Source organism: Chrysochloris asiatica, unplaced genomic scaffold (genome assembly GCF_000296735.1).
Source record: "Chrysochloris asiatica unplaced genomic scaffold, ChrAsi1.0 scaffold00021, whole genome shotgun sequence".
NCBI classification, from domain to species: domain Eukaryota; kingdom Metazoa; phylum Chordata; class Mammalia; order Afrosoricida; family Chrysochloridae; genus Chrysochloris; species Chrysochloris asiatica.
In genome coordinates, this window is record NW_006408539.1 from 11,181,087 (window position 1) to 11,187,086 (window position 6,000).

The 6,000-nt window shown below is 43.6% G+C and overlaps 1 protein-coding gene across 5 annotated transcripts in view; it reads left to right on the top strand.

Annotated features, from left to right (window-relative positions):
* The window catches only part of NEDD4L (neural precursor cell expressed, developmentally down-regulated 4-like, E3 ubiquitin protein ligase), a 272,916-nt gene that overhangs the window by 183,966 nt on the left and 82,950 nt on the right, over positions 1-6,000 (top strand). For 4 of the 5 annotated variants that reach the window (XM_006837521.1, XM_006837523.1, XM_006837520.1 and 1 more), the window contains one exon: positions 5,192-5,242. The gene's annotated coding sequence lies outside the window, so the exon portion shown is untranslated. Of the gene's footprint in view, positions 1-5,191; positions 5,243-6,000 lie in introns of those variants that run through there. The other variant, XM_006837522.1, reaches the window with a different exon arrangement.

Sequence of the window (6,000 nt, forward strand, 5' to 3'; positions counted from 1 at the left end):
TCTCTTTACCGAAGCAGACCACCATATCTTTCTCCTGCAGAACGGCTGGTGGGTTCGAACTACCAACCTTGTGATTAGCTGCCAAGTGCCTAACCACGGCACCACCAAGACTCTTTAAACCCATTACCATTGAGTTGATTTTGACTCATGGTGGCCCTTTGTGAGTAACAAAATTGTAAAATTGCTTTCTGACAATCCAGCAAATATTTTCCCAATTACATTTCCTAGTATAATGACAAAGTTCGTGGAGTAGAAATAGTCGATGGCTTGCCAGAGAGGGATTTTTATCATTTTGGTACTAACCTGCTGATGTTAATCACATGCACATTTTCAGCCTGAAGGATAGTGAGCCAGGTAACAATTGTCATTGAAATGGGCAATATCTTAAATGTCAGTATTCATTGTGGGAGCTGAAATTCATTTATTTTTTGTAGACTCCTGGAGTTAACATGATATTTGATGGAAATCATTTCATAGTGGAAGTGATTCAGAGTTCACTTGATGCATATGGTTTGGGAAAGTTGATATAAGATGTCATACTGTAACTTTGATGAGCTAAGAGTGTTGTGGTGGCCTCAAACATGACATCATTGTGGTGCACAGGTAGGGAGGGCTTCTACCTGTCAGCACACCTTTCCCAACTTTTCTTACTGTTTGTCCAATTGTGAGGCTGTTACAGAACCTGACAGTGTTTTGTTCTGCTGTGAGTCGGAACCAACTCAACAGCACCGACCAACAAGCACAGTAGTGATGTGCTCGAGACATTCATGCTGCTCATCTCAGCATAAAGGCCGCGATAGGTTCTGATCCCTTCCTGGATCTCTTCTGAAATTTTTACAGTCCAGGCACCACATGGGGTGTTTTGAAACCTAGATCTTGGCTCACAATACATTCTCCCATGACTAGTGGAAATTGATTAAGTCAATTCATTTTGTCCATGTGCTGTTCTATATTTGATCCCTATTTTGTTTTTAGAAATAATTTCATTTCATTTGCCCTTGATGTAAACAACAAAAATAAGATCCTGCTGTTTACTTTAATGGTGAGGCAGGTACATCTTTGGCTGTCTTAGAAATAGCTTTTGAAATGAATGAGAAACTTACGCACTAGAAGTGAAGATGACTGGCTTCACATTGCCTCTGAGAATTTCAAGAGCATACTGGAAGGCACTTAACAACATTTGAAGAAAGGAGCAAGGTCTAAACTGGAGGAAGTGTTAAAGATAATATACCTAATGCGCATTTTAGCAGCGGGGTGGGAGCCAGGGGGGCCCCAAATCTCATACAACTGTGCTATCATCACACTCTGCAGTCACTACCAGCTTCCCCATCAGAACTCAGAGATGTGACTCAGCCTGGCTTCCCTGCTGTGTACTGAGATGGATACACAGGATTTGATAAGAGCCCTGACTCTGGAATCAGCCTGTCCAGATAGCAGCCTTGGGCAAGTCACATAACCTATGTTTTTCAGGTTCCCCATCTGTAAAATACGCAAAACCCTAGGACCCCCATTCTGAAGTTGCTGTGGTGATTAGATAGGGCCTGCAAGAGCAAGACCAGCCAGCACAGGTGAGGTTGGTGGAAGGATAAGCTCCTGTGGCCATATTGTTAGGTGCCTGCCTTTTGGTGTTGGTCAAAATGGAACTCATTGTATTGGCTGAGAGCTCTAGCATCTTGCAGATACCATGGGCACCCAGATGTCCCATGCATATTTGTTCAGATGCCCTTAGATTAATGCTTTGTGAGTTGCTTTTCATAAATAGCAGGTTCCGAAGTAGAGCATTGGGTTAGGTGGTCTGCTCTTCAGATGACTACATCTCAAGTCCTTTTCCTTTACATTGTTAGTGGTGGTGAGAATAGGAGGGCAGAAGGATCAGAGGCAACATTCCTCCACTCACATTAGTAGGACACACACTTCATGATCAGCATTCAGTAAATTTCCATGTAGTTGATTTGTTGTTACAAATATATACACTCATTGAACAATTTCCAAATGTACAATTGAGTGACGTTGAGTGCATTCTTCAAGTTGTGCAGCCATTCCCAACCCTCTTTTGTTCACTGACATTTGTACTGGCTTTGTGCTGTTAGGTGCCATCAAGTTGGCTCTAACTCAGCATCCGGATGTATACCAGAATGAAACGTGGCCCAATTCTGTGCCATCTTTATGATTGTTGGTATCCTTGAGTCCACTCTTTCAGCCTGTGTGTCAGTCCATCTCGCCTGAGCCCTGTCTCACCTCCACTGACACTCAACTCTACCAATTATGATGTCTTTTTCTACTGATTGATCATTTCTGATAACATGTCCATAGTAAGCCGTGTTTGGGCATTTTGAATACCAGAAAGACGTTTACTTGTGCTTTATTGACTATGCAAAGGCTTTTGACTGTGTGGATCATGACAAGCTATAGATAACATTGCAAAGAGTGGGTATTCCAGAACACTTAATTGTGCTCATGAGGAAACTGTGCATAGAACAAGGGGATACTGAATGGCTTAAAATCAAGAAAGGTGTGCACCAGAGTTGAATTCCTTCACCATACTTATTCAGTCTGTATGCTGAGCAAATGATCCAAGAAACTGGAGAATAGGAAGACGAATGTAGCATAAAGATTGGGGAAGACTCATTTAACAGCCTTGATAATGCAGGTCATGCTACCTTGTTTGCTGAAAGTGAAGAGACTTAAAATATTTATTGTTGAAGATCAAAGACTACAGTCTTTAGTATGGATTGCACCTCAATATAAAGAAAACAAGAATTCTCACCACTGGGCCAATAAATAATATCATGATAAATGCAGAAAAGATTGAAGTTATCAAAGACTTCATTTTGCTTGGATCCACTATCAACACTCATTGAAGCAGCGATCAAGAAATTAGATAATATATTGTATCAGGCAAATCTGCGTAAGTCCTCTTTAAAGTGTACAAGAGCAAAGAAAACCAGTTTGAGGACTAAGATGCGCCTGAACCAAACCATGATATTTTCAATAGCCTCAATATGCATGCAGAAGTTGGACAGTGAATAAGGAGACCATAGAAAAATTGATACATTTGGCTATGGTGTTGGCAGAGAATATTAAAAGTACCACAGACTGCCAGAAGAACAAAGAAATCTGTGTTGAAAGAAGTACAGATAGAATATTCCTTAGAAGTCATGATGGCCAGACTTCATCTCTCTTACTTCAGGCATGTTCTCAGGAAGGACCAGTCCCCAGAGAAGGATACCATGCTTGATAAAGTGGAGTGTCAGCAACAAAGAGGAAGACCCTCAACAAGATGGATTAACGGCACTTAACAACAACAACCAGGCATGGTGGCCTTTTCTAGCGAGGCTGAAAATTAACTGGTAGCTAAATCTTTGAACTTGAATCCTAGAGCAATGTACTTGACTGGAGTGGCAACAGGAATGGGCTCAAGTGTAACAATTGTGGGGAATGGCCCAGGACCGGACAGTGTTTTGTGCTGTTGTCCATAGGGCCACTGTGAGTTGGAACAGACTAAATGGCACCTAACAACAACGGTGCATTTCAAGGATAGTGAAAAGCAACTGCGTATTTTTATATGAGGGAAGCAGAAGGTTCTGTGTTCCGATTCACATCTCAGGTCATATGAAGGGTTGGGGTTGACACAAGTAATGTATTGGCAGGATATAGTATAAGCATGACCTACTAAACACCTTATGGTCCTCATCAGTGATCCCTGAACCCGAGCTATGGCATCCTAGGTGTGTGCGTCTGAAAGGGAACTTGGACTTAATTCCATTCGAGTCCCTTCTGAGCCAGAAAAGCATACGCTTCGTGGTGGGTGGAGAGACAAAAGGCACAGTATGTCCAAAACTGCAATTTTAGTTCCCTTGAGTCAGGTCCCTGCCACCATTGTGGACCTCCGTGTATGACAAACTGAGACACGGCCAGTGTCAAAGCTGTGTGTCACTCATCTCATGGAGGCTCCTCTTGTTTTAACGACCCTCTACCAAGTCCGCATGTGGCACTGAGGGTTAATGCGCTGGACTGCAGGCCAGTATGAACCACAAGGTCGGCAGCTGAAGCTCACCAGCCACTGGTTGGAAACCCTATACAGGGTCACTATGAGTCAGAACTGACTGAACAGCACTTAACAACAACCACCACCACCAAGCATGGTGGCCTTTTCTAACAAGGCTAAAAATTAACTGGTAGCTAACTCTTTGAACTTGAATCCTGAAGCAATGTACTTGACTGGAGATGTTGGAGCCAGTTTTTTCTTGTCATTTGTGTTTACTAATAACTAGGCTGAATACTGGAGCGTAATGGCTCCATAGGATAAGTACTGGACTGAGAGCCACAGGATCGGCGGTTTGAGCCCACCAACTTCTCCATGGGAAAAAGATGAGGCTTTCTGCTCCCACAAACATTTAAAAACCCTTAGAAACCCCATACGAGGTCACTATAAATCAGAACTGACTCACAGCAGTTAACAACAATTATAGCAGACTGAATATTCTTTCTCTAGACTCTCAGTGAGCTCTTTATAATTTATGACACTTAATCAGCTCATATATGTTAAAATATTCCCAAGATTTCTTTAAATGTTCCAGTTCGCCCCGATGTGGTAAGTGTCCCTTGCTAACTGTCAGCACTGGCTCCAGCTCCAAAAACTGATTCACTAACATTCTGTGTGGTCGGGGTGTTAAGTACCATCAAATCGGATCTGACTCATAGTGCCCAGTGACCTTGTATAGGGTTTCCAAGGAGTGACTGGTGAGTTTGAACCACTGACCTTTTGGTCGCTACATCAGGGCTTTTGTATGGTGGTGGTTATTTGTTGCTAAATGCCATTGAGTCCGTTGCGACTCAGAGCAACCCTGTATAGGGTAACTGTTGGTGGTGTTAAGTGTCATTGTGTCAGTTCCAACTCATAGCATCCCTGTATGGTTGGTGAGTTTGAAACACCAACCTTGTGGTTCAAACCGACCTTTGTGGTACAGTGCATTATCCCACAGTGGTAGACAGCTAAAAACCAGCTCAGTGGATCTCGGGGTCCTGTTCGTAGGTGCTGGCTGACTCTACCATATCTTGGCCGCCTCCTGCCTTTGAACCGTCCCCACTGCACACTAGGGTCCATTTGTGGATCTTCGTCTTCCTTTGTAATGAAATGTCACACTCAGTGACTGGGTAGAAAATTAACTCTTTGCTCTTTTCTGAACAGACAAGAGACGACTTCCTGGGACAGGTGGACGTGCCCCTGAATCATCTCCCGGTAAGGATGGGTGCTTGGGGGAGCCATTACCATGTGTCTGCACTGGGCTGGGTTTTTTGAGAGAATAGTGAAGAGAAGATGGGCCTTTCACTTAGATAGCTAAGTGATGAAAATCAAGTTCTGTGTATCTGAATCTGCTCAGCCTTTCTGTAAGGGTCACATGATCCTATCTCTTCTCATGCGTCCTTTTGTATGTCGCACCTTACAAAACAGCCACTGCTTCCTGCAGACCCCACCACTTCGTCACTGGCACATCTCTGCTTCCTAATCCATCCTTTGGGTCTGATCAGACATGTGTTGTTCCCTTTGTCTAGACTGTGCACACTATTCCCTTGGTGGATCGCTGTATGTATAAGCTAGATTTGGGGTTACAGCTTTCTCAGGCAGCACAGAGACAAAAGGAAAGGTGTTCCTCATTCCTAGTGAACCTGTCAGCTGGAAGCAGCCACCCTAGCTTCAGAAAATGTCCTTTGTTAGCATGTTCCTGCCATTCCTCTCTGCTCAGATAAGCAGCAGAACCCTTGAGGCTGCTGACTTGTAGCTGAGGCTCTAGGTGCGGCTGCCGCCATGTAGGCAGTTAAAAATCACCCACTATTAGGGTAGATTTGTTAGTTTCTTTCTTCAAATCTATTGTTGTTAAGTGCCATCGAGTCAGTTCCGGCCCACAGTGACCCTGTACAGGGTTTCTTAGGGTGTAAATCTTTACGGGAGTAGAAAGCCTCATCTTTCTCCCGCGGAGCAGCTGGTAATTTCGAACC